The sequence below is a fragment of the Sus scrofa genome, chromosome 1, assembly GCF_054392235.1.
Source record: "Sus scrofa isolate SSC_HxYL_T2T_F1_AM1 chromosome 1, Sscrofa_HxYL_maternal_Yorkshire_Landrace_v2.0, whole genome shotgun sequence".
Taxonomy (NCBI): domain Eukaryota; kingdom Metazoa; phylum Chordata; class Mammalia; order Artiodactyla; family Suidae; genus Sus; species Sus scrofa.
Genome location: NC_139383.1, coordinates 11354309 through 11379292, shown reverse-complemented (window position 1 = coordinate 11379292; position 24984 = coordinate 11354309). Strand labels below are relative to the sequence as shown.

Below are 24984 nucleotides of genomic sequence, written 5' to 3'. Positions count from 1 at the left end.
TGGAGAATATTCACATTTTAATGCCTTCCTCCCCTAGAAAGTTTATTTTTAAGTTGGTTATATGGAACTTGAAGCAGGTTTTGCAAAGCAAATGTGGTATAAAAATGGGTTTCAATTCCTAGACTAACCCCCTCCTAACCTCTAGGTTGGGGTCCCAGAATCAAGGAGCCTGTTGGGACAGGACAGTGTAGATGGGGAAAAGGAAGAGGTGAGTTCCCCTTTCATGTCCTGGGGTTGGGGTTTGCTCTCCCTGAACTGTTGGAATTGGCAAAGAATTTTTTTTTAAGTTTTATTGAAATACAGTTGATTTACAAGATTGTGATAATTTCTGCGGTACAGTAAAGTGATTCAGCCATACATGTACACACATCCATTCTTTCAGACTCTTTTCCCACATAGATTATCATGGAATACTGGGTAGAGTTCTCTGTGCTAGATAGCAGGTCCCTGGGTTGGCTAATCATTCCATAGACCTAGGTAATAATTGGCAAACTTTTTGTTGGCATCTTTTTATTTTCTTCTCTCACCATTGGCTACTCTTCTGGTATCTTGCCTTAATAAAAGCCCTTTGGATCAGCCTGGGTCCAGTCAGGACACAGAATCATACAGTAATTTAAAGACTGGAAATTTAATTTAAAATACTAATACGCTAATGACAGGAAAGTAATTATAAAGTTTTTTTTTTAGAACTCTAAAAAAAGTGCCCCAGGACTGAAGGAGAGAATCTAAGAAAAGGAAAACTTGGAAGAGGGTGTCCCCTACCCTGGACTGGGTTTCAGACCTTGTCAGGGAAGGTGTGATTCTAGCGCCTGGATGGTGGGGAATTCAGGATTGCTGGGGGCCAGAGCTGGTCCAGTCACTGGGTAGCCATGAAGCAACCTCGTGGGAGTGAGGCTATAGACGACTCAAGAACTCTGTAACTCTGGGGTGTGAGTGAGCCATGGGTTGTGGTGGATATACAGAGGGGGTCAGAGTGCTGTTGTAGGATCGGGCCAAGGGTGTGTGATGTTTGTACTGGGAGAACTGGAGGCAGGTGGCTGCTGGACCCAGGCCAGGGCTGTGAGCTCGGAGGCAGGGCAGCACCAGATGGGTCGCGCAGACCCCACACCACTGTAGGCACAACAACAAGATGACAGTAATGAATGGTACACAAAACCCAGATGGGGGCCCCTTCCTCCTTCAATATCCATTCAGTGCCTCTATTGACAAAGCCTCATGTGCTGCTTACTGTGGAGGAGAAGTGCTTGGAGTCCAGTCCATCATCGTAACACAGGAAGAGAAGAGGGAGTCTGGAGCTAAGAGGCAATACATTAGCAAGTAGCCCACTTCTAGTGGGGGGGATGCTTGTCCTCAAATCATCTGTTTTCCTCCATATCCATAGCTGCAGCAGTCATCTTCCTCAGTGAAACTGATTTCCTACAAATGACCAGTTTAAAAAAAAAACAGATTTAAATGAATTTTACTAACTGAGGATGGCTGATCACTCGGATCATCCTCAAATGTGTCTGGTTGTTAGGTTTGGTTTGGTTTTGCAGCTGTATTGCCAGTTATTAGCAAAACACCTGGCATTTGGTAGGTTTGAATCAATATTTGTTGAATGAATGAATCCTAGATATATCTGTATGTATAAAAAAGAGGAATTAATTAGCACTGATAATTAATCATGGCCATTTAGACAGTGAAAATGATGAAATGAGAAAGGACATATAGCAGGACATGGGGCATAGGTAAGAAATGTGAAACTGGACAAGTGAGTAAATGATGGTTTCCTCGATGGCAGGAGGGTGGGTGCTGGATCAGTTCCCTGTCTAGCTTTGGCTTCCATAGCTTCCTCCCTTCTTCTGTTTTGAAATTACTGATTCACTAGACCCTCTAAATAGTTTCATTAAGTGTTTCTAAATAGCGAGAGGAGATGGATGAATCCTCTGCTCTTGGGGTTATGAGCAGGAGCAGTAGGGATTATTTTCTTGATTAGGATTAATTTTAATTGGGGAATTGTCCTCATTAGCAGAAATGAACAAGTGCTTTGTTGAAGACGTGTGAAAAATCTGGTTCATATTGATATTTTTTGCCTTTTCTCTTTGTCGCCTAAATGTGATTTAAATTTTATTATTGCCAAGGGAATCAGCAAGCCTCAGATGTATAATCTATTTACATGCCTATTTATTAATTTATTTATGATACCTCACCTTTTTCAAAAAGTGATTTAAAACAAACATAATTAAACCACATAAAAGATTAATTAAAAGAGCAGGAAGAAGGATTAGGGAAACATAAAAGGAGGGGAGAAAAATCTATACTCAAGATTAGAATAATATGGTTACTGTGGAGAATAAAATCATAGGGTGCCATATGTTGGCTGCCTAACATATTTGTTTAGTTAGAAAAATAATTGATTTGAGATCTAAATATCCAGAATCAGACTCTCACTTTGCCATATGCTAGCTCTGTGGCCTTGGCCATCATTTTTCTAGAGTTTCAATTTTCTCATCTATAAAATAGAGGTAGTATTGATGTGGTACTAGGTGGTTAAAAGAGCTTTGGCATGTGTACATGTTTATTTATTTTCCTTTTATTTATTTTATTAAAGCATAGTTTACAATGTCGTGCCCATTTCTGCTGTAGAGCAAAGTGACTCAGTTATGCATATATACATTCTCTGTTTATATTCTTTCCCATCACCATCTAGTCCAGGAGATCAAATATTGTTCTCTGTGCTAATGGGTTAGCACATGTTGTTGGTCATATGTACATGTCTTGTAAAGACACACATCCGAGATGTTACTATGAGGGAAACAATATCTATATGTTTGTCACAGTAAATATATGGGTAGAGATTAACTCATATTTTTCTTCAACAATAATAATCCAGTTTCTCCCAGGTAGACTGTGAAGATGCCTATTCTCAGGGTTCAGATGTTCTCAAGGGGCAACTTCCTGGGGAAATACTGGGTGGAGAGTCTGAAGCTCAGTGCCACAGAACATAAAAGGGCCCAAGTGGCCTAGATGTTTTGAGGAGAAAATACTGCCAATCAGTTCCCTCAGCCACAAAGAACCCTCCGCAGAATGGTTAATTTTACGTAATACTGCCTCCCGGTCAATTAACTACAGAATCCAGTTTAAAGCATATTGCAAATTTATGCCCATCATGGAGTTCCCCTATTATTCAGAATGGTCTTTAAGAATATCTGTTCCAGGAATTCCTGTCATGGTGCAGTGGTTGGCAAATCCGACTAGGAACCATGAGGTTGCGGGTTCGGTCCCTGCCCTTGCTCAGTGGGTTAACGATCCAGCGTTGCTGTGAGCTGTGGTGTAGGTTGCAGACACGGCTCGGATCCCCCATTGCTGTGGCTCTGGCGTAGGCCGGTGGCTACAGCTCCGATTGGACCCCTAGTCTGGGAACCTCCATATGCCGTGGGAGCGGCCCAAAGAAACAGAAAAAAGACCAAAAAAAAAAAAAAAAAAAAAAGAATATCTGTTCCAAACAGAACTTTCGATTTGAGTTGACCATGTGATTAACCCATAGCTTCATAAAATGGTCTTGAGGGCAACACTTTATAAGTTTGTCTTCAGTTCAGGGGTTCTGAACCTGTTTCTTAGGGCCTGCTGTGGTGTCTGAAACAAAACTAAGTGCTGAATGAATGCACTAACTAATTCTGTCTTCATTCACTGAGAGCCCCAGAAAAAGTCATCTGAGGAAGCCAATGACTCCGTTGAGATACCCATTATGTGTCCTGTTGCTCTTCTTGTCTAGAACAGAGATGGCATCTTAAAGTACCAGTCCCTTGGGATTCTGTCTGGGTTCTCATCTCTTCTTTCTCTCTATGGTCCTCCTGTGTGGTTACTCCCCTCTTCAGTGTCAATCACAGTCTCTGTGCTCAAGATTCGGGCCTCTACCTGGAATTCCCATTCCATATAACCAACCGCGCACCATATATCCATCCAACACCATTCCCTTTGCATGTCTCACAGGCAACATTTCTCAAACTCATTATTTTACTCCCCAAACTTCCTATCCAACAAAACTGACCTCAGTAGTAAAATCTGGAATCCTGGGGCTTATTCTTGACAGTACCCTCTTCCTCACCTGTTCCCCATTTCCAGCCAGTCATCAAGTTTTATTCATTTTATCCTCTCCCTAAGCATCTCTCAATTCAGTCTCCCCTCTCCATTCTCACTCCTGCTTCCACAGTTCAAGTTACCATCACTCTTCACCTTGACTATGCTACAAATCCAGGCTTCCTCACATCTGCCCACAAATCAGCTTGGAGGGTTATTCTAAAACCTAGATCTGGTGACTTGTTGCAAAGGCTTGTCTGATTTCCTGTGGCTTGGATATGAAAAGTGTGAATTATTTATGGAGAGTGTGTTTTTTAAGCATTAAAATGTGGACTGTGCATAAGAAGAATGTGGTAAAGTCCTCTTTATATGTTAGTCCTGTTGAATAAACAAATGGAACTTAGTAAAAATGATTGAACATCTTACAAAACCAACACTCCAGAGTCACAGGTAATCATGCTGTTTTTCTAGCATTGCATTCTGATTCCATCTCTATTTCTTTACATCCATCTGCTTTCACCGTTTCTGCTGAGAACCATCGAATCATTTGCCAGCATCACTACAGCAGAGTCCCCTGACCACTGGTAAGTGGTTACTGGATTATTCTATCTTCCTCCTTGCTTGCTTTCAGAGTCCAGTGTTTTAAAGTTATTTTGCACTGTGTGATAAATTTCTGTTTCAGGTCTGAGGCCTTGATTATATCTCTCTGTTCTTTCCAACTCTGTCACGGAGTCCCACTGTCTTCTGAATCAAATGCAATCTTCTAATAATAGCCTTGAACGTTTTCCATCATGCAGGTTCCTTCTCCTGGCCGGCTCTCATAGGCCGTAAATCAGCTGTAGTGCTCTACCTCTCCGTTGTCCTTCTCTTCTCCCTAAGTCCTCAACTTACAAAAAACAGCCCGAGATCAGCAGTGCTAGTGTTAACTGTCAGAATCACTTGTGTACCTACCTACTCAAAGAAACTGCTTCCTATTAAATGTTTTTTCTTTTGCCACCAAGAGTCGTATTCCTCAACATCTCAATACCGTTCTTAACTCATTTTAAAATAGCATTATTTGAACACACTATTTGTGTTCGTCAGATATTTTCTTGCCGTGGAAGATCCTTTAGAATAGGAATAATGTCTCTATTTCTATATGCTCTGTAATCCAAAGTGTTTAGAAATGGTACCGTTTGCTCCATGGGGCTTCCATAAACATTTGCTGATTTTGTGATTAATCTCTGTGTTTGTAACTATACTGAGGATTCCATGTGGGAGAAATGAGGCACATAGATTTTTCCCCATGTGCTAATTGTTCTTTAGGACTGTAGTGCAAATATAATTGAATTTGTGTTACACAGATTTTGAATATATTGAAATCCTTGGAAATTACATCTCATAGCACCTAATGGAAAGGGAATTTAGAGATAAACTAGTATTTAAGGAATAACTGTGAGTTATGGCTGAATATGTCCATTTGAAATCTTTAAGGAATGTCTGGTATATTAGAAATATAAAGAAATGTTTGGAACTTTTTCATCATTTGGTTACACCAATTTTGGTTATAGTGAGAGACTTCAAATTATGATATTGGGCACATGATAGCCTTTGAAAATTGTAAACAATTTGGGGCCGATTCTGATAATGGTTCATGAAATAATCACCCTGAGTTTCTCACTTGTGATGCTTTGTAGAAATTTAATGGCTTTCATCACTCCAGTTTTCACAAAATTTCTGGTCACTCTCTAAAGAAATATGTGGTGGGTGGAATTCTGAAGATGTCCACTCAAGATTCCCTTCTCTGGCTATTCAAACACTGAGTAGATGCTACTGTGAAAGCACTTTCTGATGGAATTCAGGTTACTTATTAGCTGACCTTAAGAGAGGGGAGGCTTATTCTCTAGGTGGCCCCAGTGTAATCACATGAACCTTTCAAAATGCAAAAGGCAGGCAGGAGAGAGAGAGAGAGCCAGAGATAAGGCCAATGAAAGAAATAGATTCCAAACATGAGCAGGATTATCCCTGCTGTTTTTGCATCTGAGATGTAGGGGAACATGTGCCAAGGCTGGAGGAAGCCTCTAGGAACTCAGAGTAACTATCAGCCAACAGCCAGCAAGGAAGCAGGAGCTTCAGTCCTACAGCCCCAAGGAATGGATTCTGCCCCAAATGAAACATGTCATTTTTCTGGAGCATCCCCATAAGAGCCCAGCCAGCCAACCCCTTGATTTGGGCCTTGTAAGTCCTGGGGCAGAGAAACCAGTCATGCCAGTCTGGACGTCTGAGTACAGAACTGTGAGGTAATAAATGAGTATGATTCTAAACTGCCAAATTTGTGGTAACTTGCTGAAGTGATAGAATACTAACACATATATCAAAGACAAATGAGGGTTATTGTACTCTGCTTTCTTCAGGGGAATTTTAACTCATTTTGTGCTGGTGCCTTCCAGGCATCTTGAAATGTACAGTGCTCTATGGATGACTCATTCAAGCTTTGCTTTACTAGACTCTGTTATAGAGGAAAATATGGCTTACAATTCAAGTCAATTTTCAATGCCACTTAGAAAGATTTGTGTAAATTAAAACTGATAACCCCTTATTTTGATGAAGTTGCACCTGTTCGATGTTATTTGTAATGCACAATTTGCAGAGCAGCCTTTCAGGTACTGGTATTCAGAGACTACCTCAGCAGTAAGATGACTGTGGGTAAAAATATTTATGTGGTATGATCTGAGAAGAGCCAAATGGAATTTTCCTCTTCACAGGAAAACATTTCTTTCATTAGCCTGCTGGAAAATTTCACCTTTAGAGATGAGGTATTAAATGGAGTTGTTAAAATGTCCCCTTGAAGAAGAAGTAACACTTAATCATAATGTCTTTATAGAACTTGTCATAGTTTACAAAGCATTTTCACATACGTTACCTAATTCCCTTATCATGGTAATTCTGTGAGGTGGATGGAGTGAGTGGGGTGGATTTTTTTTCCCTTCACAGCACTTTTTAATCTCCATCTTGTTACAAGCACTTTTATTTCCTTATGGGGAAGTACCTTCTCCCCTGCTGGATACTGGGGTTAGGACCTTGAATCAGTTGCATGGCCTCCATTGGCCAAGTAGGCGTGGGACACCTCCATGTGCCCCGGTGGTGAAGCTCCTTCTCTGGAATGTGCTGACTGAAAGCAGTTGACAGATGTACTCATTCAGGCAAAGACCTGGGCCTCTGCAGGTGCCAAAGATGGAGCCACCCAGGGGTCCTCACCTCCAGTGTCCAGGGGTCCTCACCTCCAGCGCCCAGGGCCTTCCTTCACCCTTCTGGGTTGCGAGTTTGGGTCTTCAGACTTCTTGTCAATTTTGTGAGCTCTCAATATCCTTTTAATAATTCTCTTTTGCTCACCTTGCTCAGAGGTGGTCACACTTCCCTTTTCTGGTATGTCATGTTTTCTCCCTACATTTGGAGATGATTTTGAAGGCTATTCAGTGTTGTATAAAGAGCACTAGACTGGAAATTAGGAGATCTGGACTCTAGCCATGGTTGGTTGAGGATTAAGGTGGCGGAATAGAAGGACTGGAGCTCAACTTCTCTCCTAAAAACAACAAATGTTACAACCAAATGCTAAGCAATCTTCAACCAAATGGACTGGAAACTTTCAAAAAGATATCCCACTCCAGAAGACAAAGAGGAGGCTGCATCAAGAGGTATAAGGGGCAATTACATGATATAAGCAACCCCATACCTCCCGGGTAGGAAGCCCCACAGACTGGAAGGTAACTGGTTCTCACCTACAGGAGTGAGAGTTCTGAGCCTCACATCAAACCCCTATGCGTGGGGATCTGGCACTGGAGAAAGAGCCTCTGGAACATCTGGCATTGAAGTCTGGTGGGATTTGTGTTCGGGAGCTCCACAGGACTGGGGGAAGCAGAGACCCCATTCTTGGAAGGTGCACACAGACTTTCGCATGCACTGGGTCCCAGGGCAAAGCAGGGTCTCCGTGGGAATCTGGGTCAGACCTGGCTGTGGTTCTTGGAGGACCTCCTGGGAAAGCAGGGGTGAATATGGCTTCTTGTGGGGGAAGGACATTGGCAGCAAAGCTCTTGGGAATCTTCGACAGTGTGCATTTCTCTGGAGGTGCCCATTTTGGGAAAATCTGGCCCCACCCATCAGTGCTGAGAAGCCCCAGGCCAAACAACATTCCAGGTGGGATCACAGCCCTGCCCATCAATAAACAGGCTGCCTAAAGAGCCCCCAGGTACACAGCCGCCTCTAATTTCACCCAGAGACAAAGCCCCACCCATCAGAGGGATGGGAATCAGCTCCACCTACCAGTGGGCAGGCATCAGTCACTCCCATCTGGAAGCCTACAGCAAGCCCCTGTACCAACTTCAGCCACATGGGGGGCAGATGCCAGAGGTAAGAGAGGCTACAACTCTATTATCTGTAAAAAGGTCACCACACCAAAAACCTATAAAAATGAAAAGACAGAGAACTATAACTCAGATGAGGGAGAAAGGAAAAACCCCAGAAAGACAGCTAAGTGATCAGGAGATTTTCAGCCTCCAGGAAAAAGACTTTAGATTGTTGATGTTGAAGATAATGCAGGACATTGGAAATAAACTGGAGGCAAAGATGGATAATTTACAGGAAACACTGAGCAAAGAGATACAAGATATAAAACATAGGCAAGACGAGATGCAAAATATAATAACTGAAATAAAAAATTCATTAGAAGCAGCCAACAGCAGAATACAGGAGGCAGAAGAACAAATAAGCGAGGTGGAGGACAGATTAGTGGAAATCATGGATGCAGAACAGAAAAGAGAAAAAAGATTGAAAACAAATGGAGAGAGTCTCAGAGAACTCTGGAACAACATTAAACACACCAACATCTGTGCCAGAAGGAGAAGAGGGAGAGAGAAAGGGACAGAAAAAATATTCCAAGAGATAATAGCCAAAAACTTCCCTAACATGGGAAAGAACCACTCACTCAAATCCAGGAAACGCAACAAGTACCATTTAAAATAAACCCAAGAGGGAATACCCTGAGAAACATATTAGTCAAACTGACCAAAATTAAAGACTCTAGCCATGACTTACTGTTTAATTAGGTACAGATGAGGCTGTTGCTTGGTGGGTGGATGGGTGGGTACCCCACCCCCACCCCAACCCCACCAAAACGTTAAAAATTAAAATACCTTCTCAGTTTCTTACAGGCTGGGATAATCAGGGAAAAGAAACCCAGCAAACATTTATTTAAGACCAATTTTAAAAACATTTAGAAAGAGGAGATAGGAACATAGAAAGACTTTGGAACAAAACATGATATGTTGTTTGATAAGAGGTTCATCTCTGGAAACAAAAGCAGGACTTCTGGCTCTGAGGTTTGCTAAGTAGGTGCAGGAAGCTTCAGGATTAATGTAGCAAGTTTTCTCAGTGGTCCTTTGTATTACAACTTTTCTGGGAGAAAATTTCTAAATAGTGTAGGTAATTTTATGTTAAAATAAATATATTTGATAATACAAAATTTGAATGAATTTTAAGATAAAATGTGAGATCCAAAGATATTTTATTATGGTGGAAAAACTCAAAACGTTCCTGTCAGTCTTCTTGGCTGACTGGTTACTGGACATCTTGGTGGGAGAGTTTGAAAATTACTCTATATGGAGGACAAAGAAAGTTAATGATCAAGTGTCTATGGGCACAGCTTAGTCAACACTGGCTGTTTGCCTAGTTTAAGATGGAAGGAGGAGTTCCTGTCATGGCTCAGTGGAAACGAATCTGACTAGCATCCCTGGGAGGATGCAGGTTTGATCCCTGGCCTTGCTCAGTGGGTTAAGGATCCAGCATTGCCATGAGCTGTGGTGTAGGTTGCAGACATGGCTCGGATCTGGTGTTGCTGTGGCTGTGGTATAGGCTGGCAGCTACAGCTCTGATTAGACCCCTAGCCTGGGGACCTCCATATGCTGCGAGTGCAGCCCTAACGATAAAAAAAAAAAAAAAAAAAAAAAAAAAGAAGAAGAAGGAGAATGGGTAAGAGGAGATGAAAAGAAGAAATGGTTAAATACAGCTCTGATTTTTCAGAAAGGGCTAGAAGTACATTCCATAAAAATGAGCTGGTGATCTCAGCATCAGTGTAATCTAAGGTTTTTTCCTGATGCTTTGGACTTCTTAGTTTTCATTTTTGACATCACTGAATGCTTTGATTGTGAATTTAAAAATACAGGGTTTTTTTGTGTGTGTTAGTAAGTAATACATACTCAGGAAACAATTCAATCAATATGAATTGTTGAAGGTAGTAATTTCTCCCCTACTTTTCCGATTTTGCCTTCAGTAAGAAGATGATTGGTTATTGGGCTATGTGGATTTTCAGTTGTCTGTATTTATAAACTCTTCATTTTAATGGCTTGACAGTTGACTTTATAAGATTTGCATGTCAGGAGTTCTGTCATGGCTCAGTGGTTAACGAATCCGACTAGGAACCATGAGGTTGCGGGTTTGATCCCTGGCCTTGCTCAGTGGGTTAAGAATCTGGTGTTGCCATGAGATGTGGTTTAGGTTGCAGATGCAGCTTGGATCTGGCATTGCTGTGGCTGTGACGTAGGCCGGCGGCTACAGCTCCCATCAGACCCCTAGCCTGGGAGCCTCCATATGTTGAGAGTGCGGCCCTAGAAAAAGCCAGAAAAAAAAGATTTGCGTGTCATTGTCAAATCATGACATTTGTTCTTCCTTTTTGATGTTTGTGCCTTTTTTACTTTTTTACTTATAGAAACTTCAGTCTAACTGCTGAATAGTAGTAATGTCTGGCACCCCAGTCTTTCCTTTGATTTACTTGGAGTCCTAATATTTTATGATGTAGCATCTTTATCACAGCAAAGTTACTGATTTGGGAAGTTGTCCCTATTTTCCCTTGATTTGGAAAAGATTGTACAAACTGGGAAATTTCTGTTGCTTGAAAATTTGTTAGAATTTTCCCATAAAGCTATCCATGTCTGCTAGTTCCAGGGGTTATATCTTTATCTATGGCTTTAATTCCTTCAATAGAAGTGGGTCTACTCAAGATTTTATTCTTGAGACACTTTTGAGAAATTTATTAAATTATTTACAGATTTACACATATACATTCATCCTTATAGTTTAAAAAACCTTCCTCATATAGTTTGTTTTCTATGTAGTTTTGAAAAAAAAAAGTCTTTATTGTGCTTCATGGCTTTTTTTTTTAAAGGGAATTTTAAAATAACTTTTTATTGGGGAAAAATGTCAAAAATATACAAATGTGGAGAAAATTGCTGATGAATCCAACACATCCATTATCCACCTTCAGCAATTATCAACATGGACTAATTCCATTCATATCTATTACTCATGTCCCCAGATTATTATTATTATTATTAGTCATTTTAGGGCCACACATGTGGCACCTGGAGGTTCCCAGGCTAGGGGTCTAATCGGAGCTGTAGCTGCCAGCCTGCACCACAGCCGCAGCAACACGGGATCCAAGCTGTGTCTGCGACCTACACTACAGTTCACAGCAATGCCAGATCCTTAACCCACTGAATGAGGCCAGGGATCGAACCTGCATCTTCACGGATGCTAGTCAGATTCATTTCCACTGAGCCATGACAGGAACTCCCCCAGATTATTTTAAGCAACTTCTAGGTACCATATCATTTCAAATATAAATACTTAATGTAAATATTTCAGCTTATATCTCTAAACAATGGCGACATTAAAAATCCATTGCAACAATACTATCACATCTAAATATTAATAATAAGAATTTATTACTGTCAAATATTAACAGCATTCATGTTTTCATCATCTCTCATGCATGCGCGCGCGCGCACACACACACACACACACACACACACACACTATTTGAATTAGGATCCAAATAAATCTATCATTGCAATTCCTGACTGTGTCTTCAATCTTTAATCTACAAATTCTCTCCTCTTTCTCTGCAATTTGTTCATTAAACAACCTACATGATTTGTCCTATAGTATCTCAGATTTTGAATGTTGCTGATTACATGTCCCATAAAAGGACATATTTCTGTACCTTTATATTTTTTCAAATTTATTGGAGTAGAGTTGACTTACAGTGTTGTGCTAGTTTCAAGTGTATAGCAAAGTGAATCAGTTTTACATGTATATATATCCATTCTTTTTCAGATTCTTTTCCTATAGAGGTTATTACAGCATATTGAGTAGATTTCCTCTCTGTCCCTTTAAACCCTATAAATTGTAGTAAGAGCTCGATCAGACTGAGTTTCATTTATTTAGGTTTTTGGCAAGCCCACTTCAGAGTAGTGTGTTCTTCCATTCTGGCTCTTCTCTTTTGGTGATGTTATGAGCTGCTGATAGTGACTGGTGATCCCCTGCAATTGCCCTGAGGTTAGGTCCAATAGGAAAAGCATGATAAATATTTGATGGTTTCTCTTTATTTGCCAGTTTTCAAAATAATGAGTTAGTGGATGTGAACAATGAGTTTTTTAAAAAACGTCATTAAAAGTTATAGATTTAAACATATTTGTGGTTCAATTGATTATAGTTATTATCATTATTGATGTTCTAACTGTCCCACCTTTAGCCAGAGGGCACTAATCCAGGTTGGATTCTAAATCCTCTTGACATGACCCCTGTGGCCTTGGATAACCTTCTACTTTCTAGTATGACAAGGATTCTTCATCTTGTACATTTTCTGCCGCTGACCTGAAATCAGCACTTGGCCAAAGAACCCTGGTTCTTTTTAGTGGGAAATACATGGAGGGATCACAGTTTTGATGGTAGGGATGCTGTTTGCTCCTGAGATGGTGATTATTTCCTGGCCTTCTCAGTGCAAAAGAAAATATTTAAAAAAAAATAGATTGATAATGAATTTGTACTGATACTTGGAAGCTGAAATTTACTTACCTGGTTTCAAAATCAAAACTAAAAAAAAGACATTGAAAGATAAAAGCCAGTATATAACTATATTCCTTATAATCATTATTTAACCCTAATTTTTACAGATTAATAGATATGGTCAAAAGTCTGATGTCTTTTCGCAGAAGTGCATTGGCCTTTTTTGCCTGGATGCTCAGATGTTTTTTTTTCTTTCTATTTTTCTGTCTTTCTGATAGTTTTGCTAGAATGTTTTAAAGTTGGCCATTCTAAGCCAGTCTTCAAAGACATATGGTGGCTCTTTAATATATAGTTTCAAGTCATCTTTTATTTCAGAAAACATTTCTTGAATTAGTCTTAGTGTTAGTTTTAGTCTTTGGGGACTCATTGCATGTATGTTAGCCTTTTTGTACCCATAGCCCAGATCCATTCATCCCTTTCAAATCCTATTTCTTTCTCTCATAATATTTTCTAGATTTAAAGAATTTATTCCTTTTTACCAATTTCTCTTAAGGCATTATCTGTTATGTTCACTAGCTCTTATGTTCTTTTTAATTTATTCCTCAGTTTTGATATGATTTCAGGAAATTAAAAAAATTCTTTTGTGAATCATGTCACCTCTTTACAACACTATTTTCCTTAATATCCTCATTGCTGAGGTTTTTTTCTTTTTCTAATTTGGATTTATATTGTTCTTTCATAGCCTCTGGCATACCTTGTGCTAAAATATGAGATGACAGTTTTACCTGTAGGGCTTCTCTCTGACATGTTTGCATTACATACAACGTATTATCCTCTTCCCTTTCTTCCTTTTGCTTATAGCAAGTAACTTTCTGGGGCATTTGACTGATTCTTTTATGTTCCCCATTTATTATATAACATGTGTCTTCTTTTCCTTTTAGAAGAGAAATGGGAGTGTGAGCAAGAATAAAACTTTTTTTTTTTTTCGGTCTTTTTTTAGCTTCACAGCTCTGAAAATCTGTCTTCGACAAAAAATGGCCAGAAAAATTGCCTCATGTTTTCTGAGATCTACTTTCCCTGCTTTCTTTCCTGTTTTTCTGTTGTGGTGGTGGTGGTTTTTTTTTATAGACCTTCACTTTCTTTTGTTTTGAATATCATTGCCTGACTTAGTTTGAATTTTACTCCCAGCTATTTCTCTTCAGTGTAGGGCTTCATCTTGGAATGAAGCTTTGACTTGCTAGTTTTAAGGTCCAAATGGTCCCGACACCATACCATCAGATTGCTGGTGAGGTGATCTTTTGCATACACCTGCAAACTGGATCCCACATATCACTTGGTTTCTGCTGCTGTTCTCATATTGCCACATGGAACTTTATAGTGAGTGTTTCTTGGCTTTGGGGGCTTGGGAGAAGCCTGGTCTTGTTTCTACTGCTTCCTCCTACACAGATGCATGTGTAGTCTCTTAACTCTAAGGGTTTTTTGCCTATCATTTGAATTTGGGGGATTCATAGGATAACTTATCCCAGCTTTAATGCATCTTTGGTTTTGCCCTGTTTTCATAGTGGTTTGGGGAGGTCAAAAGGCAAACTTATTCCTAGTATCACATCTTCCATCCAGGTCTGGGCTCTATTGATCAATTTTAATTTTTTTCTCTATCATACATTTTTATCTGTAGTAATTCATTCTCAGATGATTAATAGCTTGTCTGATGTAGATTTCTGGGTTCTAAGTTATTCTTCCTAAGAGTTTGAAAATATTGTTCCCTTGTTTTTCTTACATTACTGGTGGAGACATTGTTAATCTGATTTTTTTAAATTGTCTTTCTTAAAACATTAAAGGTTTTCCATTCATTCATAATAACTTGAAATTCAATAATGATGTCTAGGGTGTGTGTGTGTGTGTGTGTGTGTGTGTGTGTGTGTGTGTGTGTGTGTGTGTTAAATTCTCCTCAAGAATGGAGGAACTACTTTAATCTGAGAATTTTTTCCTTTGGTACTGGGGAATTCTTCTCCATTATTTCTTAGCATTCTTATCCTCCATTCTTTTATGTTCTTCCCTTTCAGAAAACCTGTGAAATATGTATCAGAACTTCTGGACCTATTTTCCATGTCCCTTGCCTCATACTTTGTAGTTTTACTCTCTTAATCCTTGTCTTTGTCATGCTGATACCATTTGTTGGCCCTGTCTTCCAACTCAGTTGTTTTTCTTTTTAACCGATTCTTCAACTATTGCGCCTAATTGAATTTTCTTTTCATGATCAAATTTTCAAATTAACTCACTTGACTTTTAAAAATAAATTTTCTCACAGATATGAGACTCCTTAGTATATTTGTTTAAAGGTCTGTTCTGCTTGCCTTACAGAATGTTTTGGGTGTACTTTTTCTTTTTTTTGAAGTTGATGTCTTCTGTAATGGAGCTGGTTTTTATAAACTGGTGATTCTCGCTGCTTGCTCATCTTTTCGTTGAAGACTGCCTGTCAGACTTTATCTGTTTCACATACTGTAATCTAGCTGACGGAGGCTTGCTAAAACAGCTACAGAAAGAGGGAGGAAAAATCCCTTGCTAGGCGGACTTGATGGCTAGTCTCCTGGATGTGAGTGGTCTGTTTCTTCCAGGTGTCCCCACCATTGAGGACACTGATTAGTCCCTCCAACTTCTGCTCCTGGATCTGAGACAGAGCACAGCAAGTAGCACATGCTGACTGTGCTCAACAGTTCTCCTTTCTCCCCACATCCCACACGGAAGACCTGGAGTGACCTATGTGGATGCTGCACACAGCGGGTTTGCACCACAGTGGAGCAAACCTGAGCTCAAATTTTTAAGGTCCCATGCCCCTTCCTCTGGCATATGGAAGTACCCAGGGGCCAGGGATTGAATCCAAGCTGAAGCTATGACCTCTGCCTCTGAGGCAATGCTAGATCCTTCAACCCACTGCTCTGGGCTGGGATTGAACCCACAGCCCTGTAGCAACCTGAGCCACAGCAGTCTGATTTTTTTTTTTTTTTTTTTTTGTCTTTTTGCCTTTTCTAGGGCCACTCCCATGGCATATGGAGGTTCCCAGCCTAGGGGTCTAATTGGAGCTGTAGCCACCGGCCTACACCACAGCCACAGCAATGCGGGATCCGAGCCGCATCTGCAACCTACACCACAGGTCACGGCAACGCTGGATCGTTAACCCACTGAGCATGGTTCCTAGTCGGATTCGTTAACCACTGCACCACGATGGGATCTCCCACTGCAGTCTGATACTTAACCAATTGCACCACATCAGGAACTTCAGAGAACTCAAATTTTTGTAATAAGCAGCAAGCAAACCTGCCTGACCTTTGTTCTGGAAAGAGATGTTATTTTTATTTTGTTGGACAGTAATCACACCTGCCCTCTGCTCCAGTGAAATACCTTCTCCACCTTCCAAGGCTGTTTTCTATACACACGTTCTTGAGAAGATAGTCTGGAACAAAAGCTGTTAGAGCCTCTGTTTGCAAGACATGTAGAAACATGAGACCCACAAAGACCTGTCTCACACTGTATTAACCATATCATTAGTAGTAATAGATTTTGAGTCTTTTAGATTATCAAGATACAGTCCTAGCTGCAAATAGTGAATGTTTGTTTCTTCTAGATTTACTATATTTATAAGGGCTTATTTTTCCTCATTGTATTGAATTAGCTCTCACCCCTAAAACAATGTCAAACAATAATATTGGTTAATGGCAATCCCTATTCTAATTTCTTAGTTTACTGCAATGTACTTCTTTTAATGCACTGCTATTAGTTTTTGGAAAATATTCTATATTGTGTTTGGAAAGTATTCTTTGAGTTTTACTATTTTTTAATTAGGAATGGACTGTTTAATTTTATCTGACCTATTTTTGTCATGGGGTTATGGTCACATAAGTTTTTTTTTTAAGTTTTAAATACAATAAACAACATCAAGTGTTGATGTTGAATCATCTTGGAATAGATCTTTTTTAGTTACAGCGCATTTTACTATGTAATTCTGGATTTAATTTTTTAATACTTTATTTTAAATTTGTATGTATATTCATAATTGAAATTTTCTATAATTTTCTTTTGGAGATTTGCTATCAAGATGAATCGGAAACCTTACTGTATTTTTGTAACATATCAGACATGCTTCAAATAATATAGTTGAAATAGTTCAAATAATAAAATGCTTTGTTCCAGTTGAATTACAGATAACTTGCCCATAAGACCCATCTAGTAAAGCCCTCCTCACCCCCTTTCAAAAATTAATTTTAACCTTTTTATTTTTATTTTCTAATAAATAAGTATTATATTAGCATACTTTAAGAGTCAAATAATACTTAACGGCTAATAATCAGAGTTCCCTTTGTAGCTCAGTGGATTACAAAACCAACAAGTATCCATGAGGATGCAAGTGCAATCCCTGACCTTGTTCAATGGGTTAAAGATCTGGCCTTGCCACAAGCTGTAGTGTGGATTGCAGATGAGGCTCCGATCTGGCGTTGCTGTGGCTGTGGTGGAGGCCAGCAGCTGCAGCTGCAATTCGACCTCTAGCCTGGGAACTCCCATATGCCACAGGTGCGGCCCTAAAAAGAAAAAAAAGAAAGAAAAAAGAAATAATCAAACCAGCAATTTTTTCCCACAATTCTTTTAAGTATGTTCCCAAGGCAACTACTTTCAATTTTTCTGTTGTTTTTTTATGTTAATATTTCAAAGCAGTATGTTTAAACTGCCACTTTTATTCATTAATTTAATCACTACCAATTGATTGTCCATAATCAATAGATAGATGAGTATTTTAACTCTCACATTTACCCTCATTTTCTCATTGTTTACCTTACCAATGTAGTTATCTTTTTTTATTTAAGTCATTTTTTAATATTTATATCATGACTGTTTAATATGTTCTACTCCTGATCCAGGTTATATACAATGATATTTTTTTCCTTTTCTTTTCCACATTTTTTTTGTAAGGAGGAAAGAGGAATAGTATTGCCTCATTAAAACTTTTTTTTTGGCTTAGTTACCTATTGCCAATTATTTGCCAATGCTCCATGATCAATACATTAGAAAAATCTCTCTTCTAGTTTCTTTCTCTGGCTATTTCTGCTAGCCTCCCCTTCCAGTAAGACAATAGCATATCCTAGACATGTGACATAGCTATCATTCTGATACTTGTTTTTATATCATTTGGGGAAATCCCTTCACTTTTTCCTATGTTGATTCTATTTCTTGGAGTCTTTCTGTCTTTTGATTAGTTACTAAATTTTGCGAAGCACATCCTCCTGAATTCTCCTAGGTGAAGGGACCTAAGAAGAAATATCGAGGCTTTCCATGCTTTATATTGATATTTTTGATGGGTATAGAATTCTAAATTGAAAATTTCTTTCCCTCAGAATTTTGAATTCACTAGTCCATCTTCTAGTTTTCAGTGACATAGTCAAAGTTCAGTGCCCTTCCTATTTTTTGTTTATTTTTTTAAAAATAAGTTTATGGAGGTATGTACTGTATGAAGTACATTCATCTTAAATGTAGAACTTGATGTTGTTTACATATGGAAACAGCCATCTGATGAGATTAAGTTTACACAGAACATTTCCAGCCACCCCAGAAAGCTCCCTGTGTCCTTCACGGTAAATCATTCTTGACCCTGGAAGCTAACTGCTCTTCTGACTTCACCTGTTCTTGAACATCCCATGAATGGAATCATAGAGTACATAATCTTCTGTATTTGGCTTATTACGTACAATATTATTTTTCTGATATCCATCTATGTTCTGACATGTAGTAGTAGCTCCATCTTTTATTTGCTGGACTTAGTGCTGTTGTTGGTGGAATAATGGACATTTGGATTGTTTCCAGTCTTTTACTTTTTATGAATAAAGATATTATGAAGATTTTTGTACAGTTTTTTGAAAGATTTTTGTTCTTTACCTTTAGTGTGGGCTTCGTTTTTCTTTATATTGGGAAGTTATTTCAATTGTGCAGGAAAATTTCTTTTATTTTCTTTATCAGTTTCTTCTCCTACATTTTCCTCTATTTCTAGAATTTATACCCATCAAATTTTGGACTCTTTGGTCTGATCCTCTAATTTTCTGTTTTTCTATCATATTGTCCACATATCTCCTTTTGTTTTCCTTTATGGCAGATTTTCAAAACTTTTTATCCTATTGTTGAAAATTTATTTTCACTATACTTCCTATTTCCAAGTGTTCTTTCTTGTTGTCTTATTCTATTTCTTAGAGCAGTGAGGAGATGGGAATTAAGTTCTACTGTCTCATATTGAGAATTTCACTGAGTCCTTCTGTTTAGTTCTCCAGTCCTTAACACTGTTCCTTGCCATGCCTGATATGCAGGAGTCATTTTCCCTCTGATTTTATTTCTGCATTGAATTGAATTTTAATTTCCTCTTTCCTTTGCACATGTGGGGAAAGGGGACTGTGCCTGAATGTGCAGGATGATGGGATACTTAGGGGTCTAACTATACCGTATATACACTTTTAACTAATACTTCAGTTTTAACAGACAGGCATCATCTTTACTCTGTACAATTCCTGGTTCTTCCACACTCTGAGCTTTTTCAGGATCATGTGAGGGTATATTGACACACTTCTCATTGATATTCTATTCTGTAAGCTCTTAGGTTATAGATTCCCAGTTTTACTAAGTCATCTACTTTTTGTCTTCCAAATGATAGTTTTAATGTACTGTTGTGTCTTCCCTTGTTCTCTTGGTTCTTGTAGTTGTTATAGCTTTTTATGCCTTTAACTGTCATTTTATTGAATTTCTGTGAGGGAGAAGAGATGAATGTATGTGGTCCCAGACATATTTTAAGATACATGTGTATGTGTTTTTCTAGTCTCTGATCAATTGCTTTGATATTATCAGTTTTTTCTTTCTATTTTCAAATTTTTTTGTGTGAATTTATGCATTATATCTTGTGGTTTCTTGTAATCTTTTTGGTTGGTGGTTGTATATGGGCATGACTTGACATTCAAAGTAAAGGGGTTAATTGTGAGGATTTGGACAAGGAAATAATTATCTCTAATAACCAGTATACATTTACTAAATACAATTTCTATAAAACAAATTTTATTCATTTGTGACAGATTTATACCTATGTCAAAATTTTCTGTTTCTATTTAAATAGCACTGGTCCTTTTATTGAAAGTGTTGACCCTAAGAATTGGAAACTCCTTAATTTTAGCTTTGAGTTCTATGCCTATAGCATAAAATTATTTTGAATCAAATGAGAAGAATAGTTTTTGCTTTTGCAGAAAGAAGAGAAACATTTTTGACTATAGAATATTTTTACTTCATCAACACAAATAGTTCAGCACCCATCTATGTAGAAGCTACAGACTGTGCAATAAATATGTTCCTACAGAGTTGATTTTTGTCATAATCAATTTTATAATCAGAGAAAAATCTCAGTAGAAGACAATAGGGTTGGCATTCATTAAAACAGCTCACAATAATGTCTTCTTAAGAATTCATACAATGGCTGGAAAGTGTTTTTTCATTTTGTTTTGTTTTTCCCTCATAGGTATCCTCCCATTGTTTGAGAATTATTGTTGAGTCTCTAGAGATTTCAAAGAAAATGTTGAAAAACTATGCGGAATGAACAGTGGACCTAAAGGTTCACCTATGTGAACTTCTGCAGACCGCACCACTTTGACATCTCGAAATTTCCTAATTTGTAGAGGTGCTGGATAGTGTTTTAAAACTACAAGTATAACAAACTGACCTCTCCATTCTGTGTGTTTTTCTATTTTAACTGATATTAAATAAACTTTTTATTTATCTTTATCCAACATTTATTCCACCATCAAATCAATGTTAGTCAAATGTTTCAGACAGACTAATTTATGTGTGTCTTTTTAAAATTCTTTTTTTCCTAAGCTTAAAAATTTTATAAATCTTTTACAAAACAATTTGGGAGAAAACTCTACTTACACTGGGTTTATGAGGCTTTTAAAAATTAACTTATTAACTGTTTTAATAACTCATAACTTTTCACACAGATAGACCTGGATTAAATTTTTAGGACCTGGAACTAGTTACTCTAAATCTAAACCTTGGGTCTCATCTGAAAAATTGGAAAGCATGAGGTTGAAATGAAATAATGTATGCAGATTACTTAGCTTGGTATCTAGGACACAGTGATGCTATTATTTTTCTAATTATTATAACTTTACAAGACCTAATAAAACTTGGAAATATACATTGCTAATAGAATGTTAACAGCACTCTGCTCCTAATAAAGAAAATGAGAAGCAGTACTTAGAAGTATAGAATGATTAAATCAGAATACTTTGGGAATTCTGGGAAATCTTACAGACTACTCAATTTTAGGAGCAAAATGGGTTAAGACAAGTTTCATGTCATTATACAGATTTTATTAGCTACCAATATACAGAATATTATCAAGTTGCCTATGTAAAATGAATTTTATACCATTCATTATTTACTTTTCAGGAACATTAAAAAACATACATAAGTATCTTGCAGTTTTATCATCTAATGGATATTTAAATAGATTAACAAATTATGGCCTGATAACATGGGGGAATTGCTAGAAAAAAATTGTTTTATGAGTCATAAAATTTTCAGTCTAGAGTATATTAAGCAAGTTTATTTTTACTCGTACTTACACATTTCTTTCATCAGGTTACTAACAAGTCACTCTTTCCGTTATGCTGTCTTTGGCTTGCAAATAACTGGAAACCTATGTAAAAATGAAAAACAAAAAGAAATTCTTTTCTCACATAAGAAATCCTCTGGTGGGTGGTTCCAGGATCCGTGAATTTTTCCTTAGTTCTATCAACATCCCCTTGATGATTAGACAAGAAGGGGGTAGCCCTGTGTTAAGTGTTTCTTTATTAACCACTTGTTCAGAGGCCATGGTTCTGGCACAGGCTCGTGCCTTGTGTCTAAGCTAGGCAAGAGCAAAGGGATATAATTACAGTGATGGACTTAGACTCATCATTTCCTGCCTGAGTCTTGGGAGTAGCCCATGAAATGCAAGGCTACCAGACACGTGAACAAAATAGGACTCTGTTGAGAAGAGACCCCACCTTGGATTCTGCTATAGAATCATATCAATGCTTAGGAATGAGCCTTGGGTGTCTGGTTCTTAAGTTTTTTCCAGTTCCTAGACCAAAGTCTTCTCCTGGTCTCTTTATTTCTCAAGATGCCCAGTCTCTCTTCCCTCCGTGTTTGACTCCACTCTCCTCTGCCTCTTCTCTCCTCCTTCCTCACTGTTTTCTCCCCAAAGCAAAAATAATCTCCTGTTTCCATGTAAAGCAATTTACCCATAATGGCTTCTTGCTTTAGTATTTTCCAATAAGGTCGCACTTTCTCTCTAGAAACTCAAGATAGTTTCCCAAATAAAACCAGAATAATTCCTAAAAATATGCTCAGTGTGAACTGATATGATAATTCACTTTCCTCATTCTTTACACAGTGGGTTAACAGAAAAACAGAATGAAAGTTGCATTAGAAAAATTTACTAGAAGTCTTCACAACTGTATTAGTCATTGTTCTCCATAGAAACAGAACCATATACTGTATGTATAAAGCATTGGCTCGCACAGTGATGGAAGCTGGCAAGTTCCAAGATCTATAGAGCGAGTTGGCAAGTTAGGAACCCAGGAGAGCTGATGATGAGGTTCTGGTCCCAAGGCCAGCAGGCTTGAGACATAGCAACAGCTCATGTTTCAGTTCCAGTCTGAAGGCAAGAGACATCTGATATCCCAGTGTGGAGGCTGTCAGTCACAGTTTTTTTATTTGGAGGTGTCAACCTTTTTGTTCAAGTCAATTCTTTAATTAATTAAATGAGGCCAACCCACATTAGGGAGGGCAACATGCTTTACTCAGTCTACTGATTTAAATGTAAATCTCATCCAAAAACATGCTCACAGAAACACCCACGATAGTGTTTGACCAAGGATCCATGGCACAGTGAGGTTGACACATAACACTAACCATCAGAGTAACCTGTTGGTAGTAAGAATTCAGAGAACTGAAAGAAAAACTGAAGGAAGGTTCTAATCTTGTGACCTTAAGAGTTACTGTCAGTGGAGCGGTTCTTCCTTGAGATATGGTTAAGGTTTCTGGGGGGATGAGAAGCCAGCCTACCCAGACTCTAATTTCCTTCAACACCCACCTAGGGATCTACTTTTCCTTCAGTCATCTTCTCCCAGGAATGTCTTCCCTGGATTTCTGGATTAAGTCAACCTCCTAATTATTCTAAAAGCATCACATACATATCCTTTATCATATACCTCACAGGTATAGGATTTTATCTGTTTTTAAATTCCTTCCAGACTTTAGTCAAATAATCACAAAGAAATGATGAAAAGGCTTGCATCTGATATGTTTACCATGGTAACTTCAATGCTTGGAATATCTGGTACATGCTAAACACTGCATAGATACTTGCTAAATAAATCCATGAATAAGGCAAGGAGTTGTCTGAAGTAGTTGATCTTGAAAAGGTCATTTCTGCCTAGGAAAACATTAGTGAGCCTAAGCTGGCACCTACTGATTGGGGGAAAAGAAAGCATCCATGGGAATGACAAGTTTAAACAGAAGTATTGGCAAGGCAGAAGTTAAGTGAGGTATGGTTGCTTTCATATCAAATTTGAGGGTTGGTAGAATATTTTGATGGTGACGGGTGTGCAGCCAGTTGTTGGAAATGAAGAATTTGAATAACAAAGGCAGAGAGATAGGTTTGAGGAAGCTTGTGGTCATCTAGGGGAGACTGGAAGATATTTACAGAAGCTAGGGAGAAATGTTTATATTAAGAGAATGAGGAGATAATGATATATCAGTGGAAGAGGGTGAGCAAGTATAATCAGAGACCTATTGAGTGAACCTGGTTTCTGTAAAACCGGGAAAGGAAAAGGCAGGAAGGTATAAATAAAGTGGAGTAGAGCTACAGGAAAAAATGCTGCCAAAAAAGTCAAGGAGAGGGTATCCTTGGAGAGACAAGAGTCCACCTGAGAGCAGAGTGGTGGTCAAGATTTGATTGCAAAGGATTAAGAAGGAGGTGAGGTGCAAATGAAAACAGCAAGTGTGACCATTTCACTTGAAAATGATGGTAACAAGCAGAAAGTGAAAGACCGTGTGAAAACCAAGGGAATCTCTTTGAAGGGGGAAGATATTTTTAGACTAGAAAAGATGAACATGAGAGTGAGCAGACAGGAAAAAGGCATTATGTCAAGAGAAACTAAAGATAGTTCTTATCACTAAAAATCAGTTTCATGTGTTAAGAATTTTGCTTTTCCGGTCCTAACCTGTATTGTATGGAACGTGATGGAGAATATCTGAACACGTCTCACTTTTATTTCAGCTGCCTTAGTCGTAACAAATCAACCTATATCAGTTTAGTTTGTAAAATGGTTTCCCCTCTTGGGCAGAATTGATGACCTTGGGACAATTTCAGTTGATACTGTCTTTAACCCCATGTTTTTGTTTGCATGGGTAGACACAGGGTTATCATGTGTTCTTCATTCTCAAAGTAACTTTTTTTTCCCCATGAATGTCTCCCATAAGGATGGCAAAATGAGTCACTGGGCTCAGAAAGGGAGATTCCTCACAACTCTCGCCACTTCCTGTACTTCCTTCCTCGCATCCGTGTGGTCCACCCTCTTCCCTAATGCTGCTGATGTTCCTCCAGCACAGCATTCTTTCCAATCTTCCAGCTCAGTTCAGAGTGACCATCATGTCAACCAACCCAGTTCTTTGATCAGGAAAGACATTAATTAGTCGTCACCTAACTGTATTAATGGTTAACTTACTCTCAAGAAATTTACGGAACAAGAAGAGAGTTTTGGAACTTGTGCCTGTATGTCCTCAAGATCTACATTCAGCAAGTTCTAATCTGTGTGTTACTCTGGGGTCTCTGACTTCCTTTAGAAATAAGTAAGATGGTTGTTTTTTCCTTTTCTTTCTTCACCATGTTTCTCATTGTAAATAAAATTCTTTTTGCCTTTCTTTCTGAACCATCAATTCACTTCTTTCTCAACATTTTAATGTAAAACCATCCTTGGGGTATTCAGTGAATGGCCTTTGAAGTAGTTTGGTAATTCCAAGTTTTGTAAAAATAGATTTTAT

General features: G+C 38.4%; 1 protein-coding gene across 4 annotated transcripts in view; it reads left to right on the top strand.

The window, feature by feature from the left end:
• The window catches only part of LOC146405923 (uncharacterized), a 296042-nt gene that overhangs the window by 93600 nt on the left and 177458 nt on the right, over positions 1-24984 (top strand). The window contains exon 1 of one of the 4 annotated variants that reach the window (XR_014844261.1): positions 4554-4643. The exons of 2 other annotated variants lie outside the window; for them this stretch is intronic. The gene's annotated coding sequence lies outside the window, so the exon portion shown is untranslated. Of the gene's footprint in view, positions 1-4553; positions 4644-24984 lie in introns of those variants that run through there. One more of the 4 variants, XM_085023115.1, reaches the window with a different exon arrangement.